Source organism: Falco punctatus (assembly GCF_963210335.1).
Source record: "Falco punctatus genome assembly, chromosome: 10".
Classification (NCBI taxonomy): domain Eukaryota; kingdom Metazoa; phylum Chordata; class Aves; order Falconiformes; family Falconidae; genus Falco; species Falco punctatus.
Genome location: NC_137590.1, coordinates 8,572,022 through 8,592,247, shown reverse-complemented (window position 1 = coordinate 8,592,247; position 20,226 = coordinate 8,572,022). Strand labels below are relative to the sequence as shown.

Sequence of the window (20,226 nt, the reverse complement as noted above, 5' to 3'; positions counted from 1 at the left end):
CCAGTAGTTTGGGTTTTTACTGTAGTTACTCACCTAGAGTTGTGAAATTGTGCTTGTGAAAGTTTACTTTCTTCATCTTGGGTACCGAGTGCTCTGGGGCTGTATCATGTACAGTCTTCATTGCTGTTTTCGTGGGCAGAGTAGAGTTTGGATGGTTTTGTCTGTTAGTCTGTGTTTGAAATGTGGTTGATACAGCTTTGGTGCCATTTGGTGACAGTACAATCTGGAGAGTTTTTACCGGTCCCCTTGTCTGAAGAGGAATTTTGAATTGGGTTTTAGAAGTAAATTTGATTTAGGAGATTTGCTGGATCTGCAAGAAAATGACTAAGTAAAATCCACTGCCCATTCAGGGAGTGGGGCACGATAACAAAGCAAGATAATATTTCTAATAGCAAAATTGAACACTGTGTTTTAAGGTACTTTAAATATGAGGAGCTGAGAGATTCTTCCACGTTTCTAAAAATACTGGGTACAAACCTTGTAAAAGAATTAAATATGAAAGAATCTTGAAATAAAACCTATCAAACTTCAGAGCTGAGCCAAAGTCCACTTAAATGAATTCCCCAAATGGACTGCAAAATTAATTTCACTGGGTTTTGAATCAGGCCAGTAGCATCTAACTATGGTACAGCTCACAGGGGATGCACTCGACCTCTGTGCTAAGAGGAGCCATTAGGCAGAATAACAGCAAGTTAATAATGAAATTCCAGGCTTCTGCTTGGCTGACTGGATCATCTTGAATTGATTTCAAGTAGAGATCATCAATTATGCCACCCAAGTCAGGCCAGGCAAGACCGGTCACATGCAGTCTCTTTACTGACCTCAATGAGTTTACATTAGCTAGGAGTGTGACTTGGAGAATTGTGATTTACTTCAGCACTTTGCAAACAATTTTCATTCTGAAATGCTCAGGACTTGAATTGAAAAGCCACTTTGTTTGCTGCTGGGGAAAAGTGACTCAGAACATAACAAAAGCCATATTTTTCCTGACTAGAAAGTTTATTTTTGTGCTTTATAGTATTAAAAGAAAGCAAACCCAAAGGATTATGGAGGCTTTACTGTCAAATCCCTTTTATCCAGAAGGCTCTTCTGAGCTGAAGTGAGCTGTTAGGTCTTGCTGTGATTTTTCACGGCTAGATACAGAGATGATGGTTCCCCAGCCAGGCTTGGCATGAGTGCGCTGCACTGCTGCTGGTACACAGACTCTTAGGCAATCACTGTTTCAGTGTCTCTCACTTCCCTTCGCTCTTCTTCCCTTCCCCCATCTTCCTCCTCCTTCTTCTTTGTTCTTCTTTCTCTGCATTTCTGCTGACAGTCCAGCTTTCATCCCTTCTATGGTTGTGACCTCCTCTTGTCAACTCTTATCCTCTGCCTTCGTGGTTAATGCACAGCTTTGGTGTTCTGGACTTTGCTTCTATTCTGAGCTTTGCCACGAACTTCTTGAGTGACCTGGGACAAGCCCCACTCTGTCGGTTCCTCATTCCTGAAGCTGTTGCCTCTCAGAGTGGGTATGCTGTCCCAGTCTTTGAGCTCTCCTGGAAGGGACCAGAGAAGAACATCTCATAGCTAACAGAATTGCTCTTTCTGTGTACCCCTTCCAGCTTCCTGCTGCCACTGGTGGCAGGACCCTTCACTATTTTCTTATCTTCCCCACTGTAAAAGAAAGTATTTGTCCTTCTTCCTGAGGCCATGGTTTGTTCTTTGCTCAGAGCTTTCACTGCTCCACAGGGCACATAATACTGGTGACTTAGCACACTTAACCTGCTTACCTCCTACCTTGTAAAGACAGGAGCTGGTTCCACCTCCATAGGATTACAGTCAAATGTGTGACCGTAGCTTACAAAGCTGTAAGCTCTCGAGGTTGAATAGCGCCAGCAGTGTAGCCAAAGCAGCATGGACCTTAAGGCAGGTGATGGCAAGTATTTACCTGTCTTCTTGGGTTGGTTTTGCCACGTGTGAGGACCTCCTTGTGCAGTAGCTGCACAAAGGGTACCATCCATCTTGGCTACCTCAATGGTAACTGTTGCGTATCTGTGGCTCATGTCTGACTGTACTGCAGATACAGAGACATGCCATGTGCTTTCTTGGAAGGAGACGTTTGCCCTTATTCTCCTTTTGCTGATGCTACCTCAGAGCCAGAGGTGCCTAGCCCAGGCTGTGCAGCCCCCTTGCAACTTCTCAACTTTCCCCTCCCAGACAGAATTAGGGAATTTAGGGTTACTGGAAGGAAGGCTCTAGCTATCAAGTCATAGAAGTTGGATTTGGAAATGCAGCCATTAGGGAGACTGATGCAGGTTAGACAATGCCACACATATGTATATCTTTTTATATATATATATTCCTCCATATACCTCCATATTTCCCTGTAAAAAAAAAAAAATCTATACCTTTTTGATATCAAATAGTGTAAAGATGAATACCCAGAGGAAGGGACCATTCTTGAAAAAATGGCAGAGAAACCTTTGTTACACATCTCTATCTCAGCGATTCATTACTGTTGGAAGTAATTTGGGAGTGAAGATAAGCCATGTTTGGGATCCTTCAGGATGCATCAGGTGACCAGGCTAATGCTGGCAAGCAGTGATAAGCTTCAAATGCAAGTGAAAGCCATAGGATGAGAGAATGCTTAGCATGTTTCAGCTGGTGCCTCGTCCTAATATTATTCATAACCAAAACCACCCGCAGTAGTAAAAGTTACACAACCAACCAGAGAAATATGTTGACAAACAGAGCTCAGTTCTTCCAGGACCTTCAGAGCAATCAGATTAGCTCTTTAAAGCACAAACCCAGTTAAAAACTTAGTTTTTGCAGCACCGTCCAAAATCCCTTGGTAGGGCAGGATGGAGAGAGAGGGTGACCTAGGGCTGGGGGCACTGGTCATGCCCTGGGCTTCCCACGCTCGTGCTGCAGAGCCAGAGGTTCCTGTGTAGCCTGGGGAAGCCACTGAGCTACCGTGTGCCGCAGTTCCCCATCTGGGACACAGAGATACAAGGCTCTTTCCATAGACAAATAATGGACATGTAGCTGTTGTCTTGGATGTTATCAACTTGCCTGCCTTAGATTTAGTTCTTCTTTTCGGTTAAGCGGTCATGTTGTGTGTTTTTTACTTCACAAACAAAAATGATTGTCATTATTCAAATAGTAACTCTCTAACCACATCTGACAGTCAGAACTGACTGCTTGATACAGCAACTCTAAATTATTTTTGGTGCACCAGTAATCTTTAATGGGGAGGAGAAAAGCAAGGCAGATGCTTGTGTAGTGGTTTATCAGACTGCCGATCAGCAGAGATGTTTTATAGTGAACTCATGTATTTCACAGAAAATTTCAGACACGGCAGATACTTCTTTAGAAAATGGATCTGCAGGGTGTGCAATGGGCTGCTTGTAAATCACCCAGCACTTTCAATCACCTTTGCTACAAACAGTGGGTTAATTTGTGCAGTTTTATTCCCCACCACAAGAACCATTGCCCTAATCATGGATATCGGCCGAGACCCTTCGTAGTGTGTTAGATCCCTAGATTTTCTTTCTGTGTTTTTCATTCAATAACAAGAAAATCCGCAGTCTGTCCTCACAGTGGCATGAAATGAAATTCAAATCCCTTCTTTCTTCTGTGTTCAAAAAGAAACTTTCTTTTCTGACCAGCATTTTTCTCCTTAGGCCGGTAGCTGTTAGGCACAAGCCCGAGCATGGTGTACCTCCAGGAAACCCTGGGTCTCCTGGGGACCCGAGAAGCAAAGCTACTATGTCAGCCCTGAGTAAGCAGCAGTCAGGGACTGTGCTCTTTCCTGCCAGCTTTGGTCTCTCACCGCAGTGTGCAGCCCACTCTGCATCCATGCTGGTCCTGCGTGCTCCTCGGGGAGAGCAACGTGCGTGTGTGGATGAAAGGAGAGGGTCAGTACAGCCAGGAGGAAAGGCGGGACGCAGAGGCCCCCCTTGCAGCCAGCATGGTCCTTAAGGTTTTGGCTCGGGTGCTGACATGTTGTGAGCATCTTGCTCACCCTCCCCAGCCCCTGCACGGTGTAGGGAGGAAGGGGTGGCCCAAAGCCAGCCCTGTCAGCTTGCTGCCAGCTGGGGATTTCCCTGTGCTGGGGGAACCTCAGCTGCACGGTGAAGGCAGTTTTAAGCCCTCCATGCATTAGAGCAGTGCAGCTGCACTACCAGGGGCCAGGGGTCCAGCTAGCTGCCTGCCTGGCTGTAGAGAAGCTGCCTTTCACTCTTAACATTGTATTGATTTCATCCCCAGAGAGCACAGAAGATGGTGGCTTTAGGAGCATGTTTTAGCTTGGTTTGTAATTATTTTCATCATGTGTCCACGCACACAGTAAAATAGCAATACAGGGCAGAGGGGAAATATTCCTGCTTCCTGGCATTTCAGACAGGAGTGAATTTGAATGTTGCAAATGGGCTGTGGTTCAGTTAGAGCAACAATTTGCATCAAAAAAACCCATGCTCTGTTTTTAATTAGAACTACTTTTCATAGAAGGTGTGGTCATTTCTGCTCAGGCAGAGTTTGACTAAGAGTGAAGCATGTACATTCTCCAAAACATTGCACTCAAACACTAGCAAATCTATGTATTCATCAGACTAATTCTTGAAGCCCTGACTCATATTATTCCGAATTTTCTGTTCTCTGTTGAGACCTTACAGTGCTCCGTGGGTACACTACATGCTTTATTTTTGGATCACTGCTGTTGTGGGTTTGTGTTGCATTAGGATATAAGTGCCCCAGCTGTAGGGCAGAGTCTTGCTTTTCTAGAGGCAATATGAAAAGAGAACAGAAAGGTGGTTCTGCTCCCAAAACCCTGTGGTCTGTTGGCAGGAATTAGATTGGTATATCAGGAGGAAAGTCTCCTGGGTTGTGTCTGAGCTTGGTCTTTCAGCCAACTATTTAACTTCCCTGTACCTCAGTTCACCCTTGTTAGACAATATCTTGCTATCCTTCCCTCTAGAACAGTTAAGCATTTAATTCATTCATGGTACTAAAACTCACATGGATTCTCAGAAAAAAATGCTGCAAACCTGAATAAGAACTAAGTATTTGTATTGTTATGGCAGGCTGGCATCTTTTCTTCACCTCTAGAGACAACTTGCCATTCAAAAATTCAGACAAATTCAGCCCCTTTTCAAGACTGCTCTTTCTCCCGCAGTCTTTCTGAGTGTTCTGCTGCCTAAATACATGCAAAACAAAACAAAGAAAAAGAAAAACTCATACATCCAAAATCAGCAGTGGAGGAAGGAAGAAAATGAATCAAGTGATTAAAACCATAGATCCACTGGCACCTCTTTGTTCTCGAGCTCAGGAATCTTTAATTGGTGCAGTAAGTGCCCACAGGCAAGTTGTGTTACAAAGCATTTCCTGTTCAAAAGAACATGCAGACTCCATTAGGAGACCATGGGCACGGCCGCCAAGAACTGACACTGCAGGATGGGTACGTGAACCGTCTCTTGGTGGCTCAATGGGCAGGGTCCCACAACGGACTGATGCACCACGAAATAAACTCCAATTCTAGCTATTTGCTGGTGGAAAGCATGCCACTGTTTGAAGGCTAAACCAGCGGACTGTTATCAGCAGAAGGCGCTCCATTTTCAGAAGTCATCAAGCAATTTTCAGATAGTTTTGAAATGCTGGCGAAGAGTTACTTGAAAAAAAGAACTTGTTCATGCAGTTGGGAATTGAAAGCTTCTAAACCACAATAAAGTCCTTTCCCAGACTTGCTGTCCATTTACTCCACGCTCATGGCATTCCTTAGATGGTCTGAATCACAGACAGCAGACAGCTCTTATAAAGACGACCATAGACACCCATCTGTTGGAAGACATCTGCCAAAATAGACCATACATTTACTTTTATTCCTTCAACCAACTTTCAGTTTAAAGGGATAACAACAATAACATTTTTTAGTCCAGTGACACTATTCATCCAGTGCAGAAAAACTATAATGAATTAAAATAATTGCACTGCAGAAAGAAGCAGACAAGCTTTTCCCCAACTCTTACAGGTGGGTGGAGAAGGGCACAGAGCTTTTAAGTGACGTGCACCACCTGATGCAAAAAGTCACTGGTAAAACTGTAACTTGCCTAGGGAATCCCAGGCTGCCAGGTCCCCCCCAGCTGCATGTTCACTAACATGTTGCACTAGAGGGAGGGATTATCAGAGCTACTCTCTCCTTTTTCTGTCTTTCCACTGGACTCACTCCTTTCATACTGTATGTATCAATGAATACTACTTGCTTTCTAGAGGTGAATGATTGATTGTTGGCTAGTAATACTCCACCTGTCACTGACAACAGGTGTGTCTATTAGAAACACTCTCACTTCTTAGGGCAAAGTCTGGAGACGGAGCAAAGCTGTCATAAGAGCAAGCCCAGGATGTAAGGAAGCTGAAGGTGGTCTTCCTGCCAGCTAGGGGTGATGCTGGGTGTTTTGCACAGAAATTCTTTCAGTTCAGTCAAAATAATTGTTTTGACATTTTTAAAAAGTGGAGCCTTGGAGATGAGAAGCAAGAAATGTGCGGGTTGGAAATGGCTTATAACAAAACTGTGCAAAGCAGAAAAGGGGGTTAACTCCTGGAGCCAAATTCCCCATTTTGCATTGAACCAGAGAAGCCTTCTCTGGAAACCTTTAACAAGGCTTGTTTTACACTTAGGCAGCTTACCACATAACTGTGCTGGTTAAGGTGGTTGATTTTTTTGTTTTATTTTGCTAACACACCTATTATGGTAAAAGCCCTTGTATAGACACAGCTCTGTTGGTATAAAAACACTGGAATCAGCACAGCTTATGCCAAGTCAGGGAACCACCACCAGCTGTTTCACTGAAAAGCTTTTGTACTGGGATGACACTGCACTGGAAGAAGGGTTTCCACCAGCAATGCCAGTGCTGCTAAGCTGGCTAAACTTGTTAGGGGTAGCTACAGTTGATGTAATATAAGGGATTTTCACATGGGCAATAATTGCATGAGCTCAGCCTGCTTGCTTTGTTATGTTGACCACCTCAAAATGAATCCTAGCGTTAGCAACTTCCAGCAGAGGTGATGCAATGGGCTGGATTAATTTATTAGAAAGATGCTTTGATGAGAGTAGTTGTACCCTCCCTTAAAACTATATAGGGAACCTGCAGCTACGTTATTATTTGTCCTCCTGTTATCTCTGCTTTAAAATTAGCACAGTGTAATTGAAGAAGTATAACCAGTGAACTGATTTACATCCCCATGGCAGCTCAAAGCTTTTGGCAATTCTTTGCAATTTCATTGTGAGTCTTGGAATATTTATAGTGATGTAAAAGTCCCTGTGCAGGTGACTGCAGCAAAATACCAGAGTTATTTTTTTCTTAGTGATATTTTTGAGTCCGATCAAAGAAAAACGAAAACATTCAAAATATGAACCTTGGTGTTTTGGTCTTTCAAAATCCAGGCAGACAAAAATGATGCAACTTTGGGGGCGGGGGTTAGTTGCATGATTTAAAAACCAATCTCATGATTATTAGAGGCCTGACTCATGAACACTGAATGCCTGGCTTTGGCATTGGTGCTCTTCACAGTTTCATTTGTTATGAACCGTGTTAATGTTAAGAATGTGCAAAGGTGAGAAAAGGGTAGGGGTCTTTTCTCCCTTTAAAGCTCAATATAATACATGGGAGCATTCATCTGCTCCTGTGATGGCTAGCGAAAAGGCAGCTTGAGCTATTTTTGAACTGCACTTCTGAAATCTTGCAAGCAGCTGCAAAGAGCCCTGCTGCTTTGAAAAGTTTGGACAACATCTGCACATTTCTTTAACTATTGTGAAATAAAATGCCTGGCAAGAATAACCATCTTAAAGATATATAGTCTCTTTATGGTGCAAACTGAAAGCCATTTATAAAGGCTTCTACTACAGAAAAATAGCTGGATTCTCAGCATTATTCACATAAGCAGAACTTTACCAGTTAAGGTCACATCCTGCCAGGCAGCATGGATAGTTAGTTGATGGGGGACTTTTGTCTATATAGATTTTTTCTCTCACAAGAATGAAGACCTATAGGTGATGAATTTAAAATCCATTTTTCTTCCACCTGCTTTTCATATGGCATTTCTTACAAAAATATAATTATTATAATTTGTAGATCACTGGCCAATTTAAAAAAAAAAATAAGGCTGAATCATCTGAAATTCCCATCAAAGTTAGTTTTCTTACGAGAACTCTAAGTAGTGAGAGCTGCTTTTCTGCCCAGCAGAAGATGGTATGGCCTGATATTCCCTGATCATTTTATAGTGCTGCTTACTCACCAGTTCCAAGAGACTTCTGTGCTCTAATTTGGATGCAGTACGTTTTTAGAGGAATTTTAAAAGCAGACTGGACCAATGGACAAGAAGACAATCTTGCATTAGCTACAAGAGGTACTAGATGACCTGATCAGTCATTCCTACTTCTCTGGTTTGAAAAATAAGCAGCACATCTGTAGTCGTGCCAGCAGGAGAGTCAGAGATGAGGGAAGAAGAGAAAATACTGGAAGACCATAAAACTCCTTTCCCAGCTTATTAGCTCTTAATTTGAATTTTCAACCAGCTGCTGGCCTTCACACTCCTTTTCATTCTGTAATATAACTTCTGTGTTTACCAAGAAAAAAACAGAGGAAGGTAAGAGCCAACCTAAAATGTATAAACAATGCAGTTGTGTCTGAATCATCGGTCCAAGTACCCCCCCCATGCTTCAGTTTTGCAAGCACAGAAATCTGGGCATACATCCAGCTGTGGGCATACATCCAGCTGTGAATTTCACAGATGGATCCTCTCTCTAAAAGTGGTCTGCACAAACCCCCTAAATCCAAGTACTCCCAGCTTTGAAAATACTCATAGCCTCCAGTTTAGGTGTGCATCTACTAGAAATGCTAGTGTCTGGCAATTAAATCTCTCATCTCTGTATAGTTGCATGACTAATGGTCTGATAACAATTACTTTGAAAACTTGGTCTTGAGTTAGATTTAACCAGTGTTAGGTATAAGAGTTAAATCTTCAGCTACTGTTAACTAGAGTAAAACCACTGAGGATCAGAGGGCTTCAAGAATGATGACTATGTGACTCAGCAGGGTAACACTAATTCACTCAGTGAGAAACTGGTCTAATACTCTCCATCTTCCTGCAGGTTCTCCTAATCCACACAGTTCCCATTTTAATCAAGACATGTCTTCTTATGGGTTTTTAATTTGGAAACTTTACACTCCAAAACATAGGCTAAACTCTGCTCTCAGCTGAACATGATTTCTTTAGAGTGAAATCGTAGTTCAGCTAGATGTACTGAGAAAAGTATTATTGACTTCTGCCTGTGGATGTTGAAGTGAGTGATAAGTTTGCATCTGAAGGAGAATTTTTCCACATGGATAATTGTCAGGTGTGGAAGCGAAGGTCAAAGTGGACTGTCCCTTGCTTCCACCCAGCTGTGTGCATTTGGGCATGCTGTGACTTGTGGTGGGGGGATGCTGGCGGTGCAGCGGGTCTGTCCCAAAACTGTTTGTGCACCAAAGAAATGTGCACTGCATGACCAGAAAACTCTGAGGTCCTGCAGAAACAGTCAGATGACATCACAGCAAAGTGACAGCACAGTTTAGCCCTTTTTCAGTGCTTACGTGTTACTCTGCCTTTTTGCAAGGACTCTGAACCTTCACTTTTAACATGCAAAGAATAATTTGGGCCAGGGCAAAAGCAGCAGTAAATTAGAGGAGTGTGAGTTTGCAATCGTTCCCTCTGATCATCTCTGCCAGGAGAGTCTAGTCAAAGATTCCCAAATTGTGGTGTGGTTTCATTTGGTTTCTTAATGATGAATGACTTCATCATCCGTGAATGAGTAGAGTCAAATGTAGGACAAATAGTGAGACACATGAATGACTCTTATGACATTTGCAATGTCTCAATGGGTGCTGGTTTATTTAGGTGGTTTCTAAGTTTCTTTGGAAAGAGTGAGAATGACTAAATGAAGAGGGAGCCACTTTAGAAGTATGGGAGTCAATGGTGAAAGTATTGTGACAGTTAAACCTCCCTGGGTTAAGTATCTGTCATTATGAGCAACACAGCGTCAGTTATTTTGCAAGAGCCCAGCTCCAGGAGACTCCATAGCCACAAGGCCAGAGGAAGCTGCATGATGCATCAGATGTTGCATTCCCTTTATGGTCAAATACCTCCCCGGTGCTCATGCTGGGTCTTCATCAGCCACTTTTGGGTTTCTGATTCTTATTGGGAGGCAGCAAGGCTGTTCTCTGAAAGTGTCTGTGAAGGTCCTAACATTGAAAGCCACCTGCCCTCAGACAGTCTGTGTGGTGGGGTGCATCCAGCTTGCCTGCAGGCAGTGCCTCCAGCCGCTGCTTCCCAGGGAAAGGGGCACTGGTTTACCTGTGCTTTAATCATGTTTCACAGGTCTGCCAAAGCGCCTTAAAAATAAGGCATGACATTTCTATAGATAGATGGTCACCAGCCTAGGAGTCCATCGTTAGGACCTGGGGAAGTGCCCCAGTTCAACTCACCTGATAGGAAGCAACTATAATTTTGTGCAAATCAATGTTTGCAAAGGTTGGAAATAGTTTGCAAACACTGCCCATTCTAGGCATTGGCCAGGTCCAGTGAGCAAACTGGCTTGGTTTAAACCAGAACGGAAGCAAAATGGAGTAGCTGTATTTTTTAATTGCATTGTGTTGTATCGGTCTTTTTTCCTTACAATTACATTTATTTTTTTCTTGTCTGGGTTCTCTCTCACACATGTTTATTTGCTTTGAGTGGCGTGCAGTCTTATTCCTTGGAAAGCATCCCAGGATACTGATTTTCAGCAAGCAAACTCTAGGGTGGATTTTCAGCTAGGTATGCTGGGTCATGTGAGAGTTCTTCTCCTGAGCTTATCCTGCAACTTGTATGTCTTCAAATAACTTATACTGTGTTTTCAGATATGTTCCCTTTTTTTTTTTAAAAAATTGATTTTAATACAAATAATCTTCAGTATATATTTTATAGGCAATTATTTTAAAAAGTACACAAACCTATTGTTAGGCCTGTTTTAGAAATTAATATTGTTGGACCTTTGTTTTCTATTTGATTACATTTCATAGCTCTTTGCATCCTCAAAAATAGTGGAAGTTCTAGATCAAGATTAAGCCTTTCCAAACATTCAGGCTGCTCTGATAATGGTCTTTGTTTAGATATAGCATTAAATGCTCCTCCAACTTCTCCTGTCATGCAGAAAAGCATCTCTGCTTTTCAGAAACCATTGCTGAGTGTGAGTGTCTCTGTGGAAAGGCTGGAAGAAACCTCCTCCTGCGTGTGACATTCCAGTGCAGCTCTTGCTCTCGGGGAGCATGTCCTGGCCATGCAAACAATGTAGTTCTTAATCACAGTTAGGCTGTAACATTTACTAGCATTTCGGCAGATTGTGGTCAATATAACAAGACATTCATTTCCTCCCATGTATGCAACAAGAGATGCACACAGTCAATGGCTGGTTTATTACAGGAAGCTGGTGTTGCCACACGCAGGCACGCTGTGCTGAGGCTAGCTCAGCTTGGGAGGATCAGAGCCTGAGGAACAAAAGTGATTAGCCAAGGGCAGCCTCTCCCCCAGCCTCTGCAGCAAAGGTAACCTGCGTTGTGCCGCATGGACCAAAACCTACCGAGGCTTTTTCTTCTCAAGATGTACACTGCATTCAACTGACAGGCAGATGCACTAGTTATCTGGGGAGTCCCTGTCTGTGGCACCTAGACAAAAATGCTTTGGCAGACAAATAAGTGAGGAAATTAATTTTCTTGTCTTTAGAAAACAGTGCACACCATCACGCCTGGATAGATCGAATTTGTTATGATAGCAAAACAAGTTCTATGGAAACCATTGTGAACCCTGGAGAGAGGCTGCCCAGGAGAGTTGGGGAAAGCCGCTTTTGTTTGTTGTGCTTGGCATCGGTTTTCTCTGGATGAAGATGCTTTAATTTTGTGGGGAGACCCAAGAGAGCATTCCTCTTTTTCCATACCAAAAAGCCTTCCAAGCTGGCATAAACGTCCCCTCTTTCCAGCTGCTCCTTTCCAAACACACAGTGCCTCCTAAAGATAGTCTTTACAGTGGCTGGGGCTGGTGGAAAACATGAAGCCTGCATGGATTAGCACAGGAATTCATTTGGGCTGACGAATTGGGTTTCCCTCTATAAACAGCACTAGTGTTTTCATCTTCTGGACAGCACAGCAAACTTCACGTCCTCTTGCTCCTCGCCCCGTCTCTCCCGCACTGTGAAGTGCCTGCATCCAGGCCAGCTGTGGTAAAAGACACACTAAGGCCTGCTTATGGGGGATGGAAACCGGCGTGTGTTCAATGAAGCATTTTCAACTATCTCCCTGTTCAGACGGGTTTTTTCCAACCCTTAAAAGAGGTGGCAGAGTTATTTTGGTTTTTTTTTCAGTTTATTTTTCTTTCCAGGTAAAAGGGAAATTAAAGTGATCCCTTCTCCACTGGTTTAGTGACCTTACAAGCAGCCCACACTGTATATTTTTTCTGCTTTGTTTAACTTCAGCTACAATGTGCTTATCATCTGCAGGAGTTAGGGTTTCTCTAAAGAAGATTTTATCTACCCCTTTTCCCAGGGCTTTGGGCACGTAGAGGCTGTGTTGCAGGAGTATGGCCCTGCACTGCATCACTGCCTCCTGCATCCTGCCCCTGCCAAGGAAGCACCCCTCAGCATGGCACTGAACACCTCTGCTGCAGCAAATACACTTTTGTATTGCATATACTTTCTTTTATAGCTTATTTGGTAAATATAATCATCAGGGGTTATTAATTCACCCAACATTGTTTCCATCATTGCTTGGGATGGGAAAGACATGTAAAGGCCAATTACGTGATCAGGCTACATTTAGTGGTGGTTTGTATTTACCTGACTATTCAGTAATGGATGAGTTTGTCCGTGTCACTGAGTAACTGAGCATGGAATTAGTTGTGTGGATAAAAATGGGGGACTTGGGATTCAGCTGACAAATGGAAGGATTGTTAAAGTAATAAAGCCCTGTCCATTAACTTTACTTGATCATCGTGTTTTCACATGTATAACCCACACCCCATTAAAAGTTTTTCCTTGGAAACAAGTCTCAGCAAGCCCTCACCTCCTCATAACATGCTGTAGTCTCCTCTGCCATTTCAAGGCACTCTGGTTCCAGCTGTTCTCCACCTCTAGCAGGAGTGTCTGCTCTGGGATGGGGGAAAGAAGAGGGGATTATTGTGACCTCGAGAGAGAGCAACTGGCTGAAATGGCAGGGGTAAAGGCATTACCCTCATTCATGTATAACCTGCCTTGTTGCTGAATCACAGTCTTTTTATAGATAATATAGATTATACTCATGGCAATACGGGATTTTAAAAAACAAACTCTGCAAAAAAGCAAAAAACCTAAAAGTGGATAGCAATGCCAAAGTGTTTTGGAAGTTTATTGATTTACGGTGTATTTATTATGCTGCAGTTCACAGTGTAAGCATTGCCATACTTTCAGAAGTTGGGGTCAGGATGCTGTTGGCTGCAGCTGAAATATTTTCTCTGCCACATCATTTGATGTAGGTACTTATTTGTGCAGTTCCTGATCACCACATTCTCATCTGGTGTGGCTGTGATGGAGTTAAGCCCTGTTCCTATTAGAGTGACGAGGAGGCTGCCCAAGGGGAGCCCCAGGGTGCTCCCAGGAGAGGAGGTGCTGGCCGGGACACGGGCTTTCATGTATAGTTGCTTTAAGCAGGCTCACTGGCTGCCAAGGGTTTTGCAGCTGGAGCATCAGCCACACTAAACCACATGAGGAAAACAAAACCCAGCAGATTTCCAAAATACTAACAGCTGGATGCAGATGACATTTCTGAATCAAGAAAAAAAACACCAGAAGGCCAAACCAAAGCAGCCGCTCTCATGTTGCTCTCTAGCCTCCTTCCGATGCTGCCCCTACGCAGCAGCAGGGCCAGGCTGAGTGCCTCGGACAAGTGGGTGAAGGAGAAATGCAGCTGGGGGGAATGTTTCTGGGGCACCTAGCACAGGTGATGAGAAGGGGGAGAGTGCCAGCTGGAGATGGTCACCCTCATGAACCATAAAAAATGCCTTTGTCTCTGCAGCCAAAAGGCTGCAGCAGTCCTGATCATCCTTCAGATTTCAGCCAGGGTCAGCAGTGACCAAACCTTCTCTGGAGACTCTGCTGACTGTTGCTATTAACAGTGGTGATTTCCAGCCCAAATATAAACTGAGCTGTTATTTTTGGTGTTGATTACAGTCATGTCAAGGGGACCCCCCGAGAGGAAAGCCCCGTTGTGTGACCTGTGGCTCAGCCAGGGCAGAGCTTGCTCCCACCCCACCCTCCATGCCGACAGGCTCGGCAGGGATGTTGGCTGTGGCTTTGGCTGTGAGATGTAACTGATCTCTGCTTGACAGGGATCTCCCAAGGTCATTGGTTGCTGTCAGCTCAAAATGGGGGAGTTTGTTTTTAGGTTGCTTGATGTGGCTCTTTTGTAGTACCTAGAATACTCCCTTCCCTTTACCAGGAACTTGCCTTTTTCACTGTTGCTGGGCTCAGTGATGCCATGGCCAGCAGGTAATTCCAGCATGGTTCGAAGTGTTGCACCTGCACTCACTGCCAGGCTGTCCTGCAGTGCTGAGGAACGCTGTGAGAGCTGGAGCTGGCTGGGACAGGCTCTGCAGCACATGCTGCAGCCCACAGCCAGGTCTCCAATCCTCACAAGCTACAGGACAGTGCAGGTTACGATGGACAGCTGTCCTGTTGCTGTCTCCCCACCATGGCTGCTCTACTGTCCTTCCTCTCCATGTTGAGCCTGTGGCAAAGCACAGGAGCTGGTGGTAGTCAGCCATCAGAGCTGTTCCCATGTCCTAGAGAAGAGATTACAGTAGCACTGTGCAGTGTCGCTCCATGATGGTGATGATGGTGAAAAGTCACATCATGGTGCTGCAAAGACACACTGTGAGCCTTCCTCATGCTGCTGCTGCAAGGAGCATGCAAGGCATCAGAATTGCCTCCCCAGTCAGCCCTTAGTAATACAAAAACTTCCCATTCTTTTCTTGGCATCCTAAAGGACACACCTCAGTTCCTGTTGCAGGACATCCTCTGTTGGTGTTCCCCAACACCTGTTCCATCCTGTCTATCAGGGCAATGGTCTAAGCCAGATTCTGAGAGGTGATGCGTGCTTGTCTCTTTGTGTATTTGACTTTTTAAAAAAGTGGCTAGATGCTTAATCCACAGTGATTTAGTTGAGAGTTAGCTACCAAAATACCTTTAAAAATCTGGCCTTTTGGAAGATATCTGGTGGCTTCATGCAGTTTCATTATGCTGTGTGTGTTAGCTGGGGCATTTCATTCGTGTTGGCAGTCGCTCTCCTTCCAAGACTGTTCAGAAAGAGGTATGGTGATCTTGGCCTTCAACTTTGCTACTGCTGTGTCTTCCAGCTGTCTGTGGCTAGTTCCCCAACTGCAGGACAAACAGTGTTCCCATTCAATCCGCGTTCCTAGCCGAGGGGACGGCCTGCCAATTGCTTCCGAGTGTGTTCTGTAGTCAGATGAGATCATATCAAACGTAAGCAAATTTTATCTTTATTTTAGGCAAGAGGCTGTTTTATCATGATGTGGTTCCAAAGCCTTCGTTGTTTGGTTGGAATTCACCCAGGAAGTGTAGCGATGGATGGTTAAATGCAAACTAATAGGTTCAAGATGAGCTACAATTGCAGAGCTCGTGAGCTGGCTGTGCAAACCTGTGTTTAAAGAAGAACGTTGTCATACAGCTGATGAGAACTTGGGAGTGATTAGGAGGGTCTTGCTAGGTACTTGCAGCATTTTGTAGCATGCCTCTGAGACACTCCAAGGAGCATAGTATTTTGCCTCCTGCCTGGGTTGCGTGGGGATACACACAGCTCTCAGACCTCACAGTTGAAAAAATTTGGGATGGCTCATCATTAAATCCAGGGAAGGATTCCCTGGGGCAGTCTCTTTGGGTGGTTGTTCCTACATCTTGATCTGGAACTGGGATGGGAAGTCTGGAAATAATTGAGGACTAATTTCTGAACAAATGTAGGTTATTGCTGTTGTGGTGAGGTTGGGAATTGCCCAACCTCAATAGCACCGGCTGCACTTCAGCTCAAGATAGTCACCTCAGCAGCTATTGGACATTGAAGAGCTCAGTTCTATTTCTGGTAATTTATATCCCTCCCCACCCCCCATTTCTTTTCTCTTTTCACACTGAGAACAAAAGTTTTCTCGTTTGTGCCATTGACTCAGATTGAAAGTTTGAAGTCTTTGGATGATGCATATACCTTTTTCTTATTCTCTTAAACTATTTACTGTCAGACATTCCTGACCATCTTGAAGTGAGATGCAGTCAGTTACAATGTCTGCTCCCCATGGTCTTTTGCACTCCTTTTTCTAGTTATAGGTGTCTCTGGTAATTAGCTCGCTCTCTCAGTTCATAACGGTCTCCAATTTATACTCTGTAGTATTATGTAGTATTTTTATTATTACATTATTTTATGTTAGAAACCCCTGCAAGGATGAGAACTCCATTGTGGCAGATGCTGTCTTGACTCCAAAGGAAAAAAAGCAGTTTCTGCCTCAAAGGACTTAATGAGTCAAAGTACAAAATAAAAGCAAACAGATGGATGTGGGCAGACGCGCAGTATCTTGTATGTGGCACCTCCTCGACATTGTTACATATGCATTGTAACACTCTGTCAATAACCACTTAAATATTTAATGGTCTGGAGTCTTTCCAGCTAACCTGAACTGTAGCCCCAGATTTAGGCACTCAGCTGTCCTGGACTCCCATTGCCAAGACGGGCAGAGCACTCCAGCGGTGCCTGTCGCTTTCTGTCACCTGCAGAGGCCGTTTCTGATACAAGGGCTCCTAAAACAGCCCTCGCCATTCAGTGCCTAACTCAACGCAGGGAAGAATCTGGCCCCAAACATTCATTTGCTGAAGGATGCGGAGTCATGATAGAAAAATAATCACCGCACGAAAGTGATTTCATGTGTTCCCCTGCTCAGTGGTTTTTTGCTATGAACAGTGTGCCTACTGCCTGTAGCCCTCTGTAAAATGAAGCACATAAGAAACATATGCCTTCTTTGCGCCCACTGTTCTGAAGTTGTTTGTGAAAGCAGAGTAATTGCAAGCAGAAGGTTATTTGCATGCCTGTTGCAGAGGAGAGCTTGGTTTGTCTGGCAGAATTCTTCGTAGGCCACTTGTGCATCTTCCCTGTTACCCTGGGACAGTGATTTTCTGCTGGCTCTTTTCTCCTGAGAACCAGGCTCAAAATTCAGTTCAGACATGTTTGGAGGGAAACCTCGTTTGCCAGAGAGGCCTGGGTTCTGCAAGAATCCACAAGCCCTTCAGCGGGGACGCTTACGAAGTTAAGACACAGCAGAAGATAAGATGCCAGAGAATTAGAGCCAGTAAATAGTTTTGTGGATTAATAGACATAAGTGCTAGTGCTCAGGGGAGGAAAATAGATTACATTATTGACTGTTCATCCCCTGCAAAACTGCCTAAAGGGAAGGGTAATATGGTTTGTTTCCCCTTAATTAAGTATTTGTTAAATGGTTTGTTTCCCCTCAATTAAATATTTGTTCTGGTAGTTCCTTTGTGACAGAAATAAAAAAAAAGCAGCAGCATTGCCTATTCTTGTTACTTTCAGCTAATCCTGAACATGCTGTAACTGTTCTTTGGTTCCTACCCCCCAATTATTTCCTGTAAAAAATAGCTTTCTCCCATCCATTCTCTTTTCTCTCTCTGTTTTTGAAACACTGTGCTGAATGACTCATAACGCCTCTTAGTAAATAGGTTAAGTCTAGGAGAATGATGAAACTGCAAAGTGACATGTGAATAAATAGTGCTATCGCTTGTGTGCTTTTCCTGCTGGCAGTTACTATTTCAGAGGCATTGTGGTATCTATTACCAATTTCATTAGCTTTCAAACCATGAGGTGCAAGCTACTGTAAGAAAAAGTCATCACCAGCCCCCTTTGGTTTTGCTGTTTTGAATCTAGAAGAAGTATGTCTTAATACCAAATGGCACTGCTTATCTCAGCAGTTATGCAGCAATTCGTAAGGTCCAAACCACACACACAAAAATAGATGCGAGCACAGTTCACCCTTGTGCTTTGCAGGAGCAGCAGCTTCTGCAGTGTCAGATTAAGAGTGAGAAGTGACAAAATGAAGACTCTTCTTGTGTTTCTTAAGCTTCAGTTTATCAGCCTAATAGTTCTGTATTGGTTTAGCCAACTAATGTGGTTGAAGAGAATGTACTCCATACCCTTCTGGTATAAGTTTTTGTATATTTATTTATTATGTGCGTATTCTCCTTGGAATATTTTTCTCGGTCTCATTGCATGTTAACTGAAACTAAATACAAACTTCATCTTTTCTCAGTAACTTGCTAACTATCAACTAGAGAGAGCCAACTTCATGACTCAAACACATGTCCCTTCCCTTACAATTTCAGCCAAAACTATCTGGCATCAAAGTACTGCAGAATGAAAGTCATATCTAAATATATGTGAGCAGAAAGTCAGTCAGTTAAAAAAAGACTTTGTTATGGAAAGCTACTACAAACCAAATCCACGGTGGCCTGGAGTTCCTCATCACACCCAGGCTGATCTAGTTTTCCACTTTCAAGGTATCCTTCCCAAACTTGCTGCTGAGACTCGTAGAACTGCACAAAGCTCTCACATCTTGTTGCAGTCCCTTTATGTCTTATGTGTAGCAATTAAACAGACTTAAAGGGTTTATCTAATAAATAAAGTGTATTTATCATCATCTTAGCAAATTTAATAATAACAAGAGTTTTTGCTTCATATTCATATAGTTCCCGACAGTGTCAGTGTTAATATTCAGAGCCAGTCCTTTGTCAGGTAACCCATGAATGAGATTGGAAGTGCCTGGCACTGGGTGCCCCCCTGACTGCCACTCCTGGGGTTCTGGTTCAGTATGTGCAGCGCTGTGGACCGGGCAGAAAAAAGGTTCTGAGAATGAGATTTAAAGAAATGCCCCAGTTTGATGGGGTGTCTCTTCCCATTGTACTCATGCAGTGACTAAGATGCAACTCCTCTAAATTAAGGATTGTTTACAGCAGGGGGACTGAGCCTGCAGATGAGTTCCAGGGGCTTCCCACAGTGATATGCTGAAGCCTAACAGGGCAGGAGGGAAAGGGCACGAAATTATGCCTGAAGGTGCACTTTCCAGATTGCCAGCTGGTGCGGATTCTTCCTCCAGTGGATGCATAGGCAGGGTTTGCACCTACCTGAGAATCTTCTGATAAAACGTTAACAACAAAATACTTAGATCCATCAACCAAACAGGAAATCACACTCTGGAGCAAAAATTGCTCTTTCTCTTGCTGTTCCAGTCAACAGGCCAGGATGAGAAAGCTCACACGTGTGCGCATGTGTGTCCTGCAAATATCACATAATCCCCTTTCCTGCCTCATGGAGAAGGTACCTAGAAAACTTAACTCATTGATTCCCACTAGTTTCAAATAGGGATCTAATGGATTAAATAACTGAAAGCACCACAAACAGCACCTGCTCAGCCTTAGAATTCTTCCATTCAGCTCACTTTAGGGCAACATTTGGTGCCTGTTTCTACAGGAGTATGTCGTTTGTAAGCAATATAGTTCTCCCATTTATTGTTTGCACTTTGGATTTCAGTCGTTTTGCTACTGGTCTTAATAAACTGGTCTTCCAGGGAATTAAACAACCAGTTAACACCCATTTCTTTTCTTAACTGATTAACTATGTGAAAGTCCTCTGGCCATGGAAGTGTAAGGATTTTTTACTAATCACTTACAGGTTCAGGTGCAACTTATTACTGATTTACAAGATTGTAACCATTTGTGTAACAAGCTGAAGTGAAGCGTGGCAAAATAGGACAGGTACTCAACAGCTCTGTGCATGGCAGGTAGTACTGGGAGAGCAGCACAGGTTTCACATTATCTCCACTGCTGCAAAATGCTTTGTTTTCCTTCTTCTGTAACTGGTCACTTTGCTTTGTATCACTGAGGAGAGCTTGGCTGGAAGGAAGTGCAGTAACAATTTCTGTCTGAGGATAATGCATGAATAAACAAAAGCAAAGGCTTCTTTGTCTAAAAGAAATTACAAAAGCTACCAACTGGCTGGGGACACCAGTCCCAGACTTCCCACACACTCAGTGGAAAGAGCATCTGTGCAGCTTGTCACAAGTGGTACCGCAGTGTCTCCCAGG

At 43.6% G+C, this 20,226-nt stretch overlaps 1 protein-coding gene across 7 annotated transcripts in view; it reads left to right on the top strand.

Annotated features, from left to right (window-relative positions):
- Positions 1-20,226, top strand: part of NFATC2 (nuclear factor of activated T cells 2) — a 104,585-nt gene that overhangs the window by 71,571 nt on the left and 12,788 nt on the right. The window lies entirely within an intron of this gene.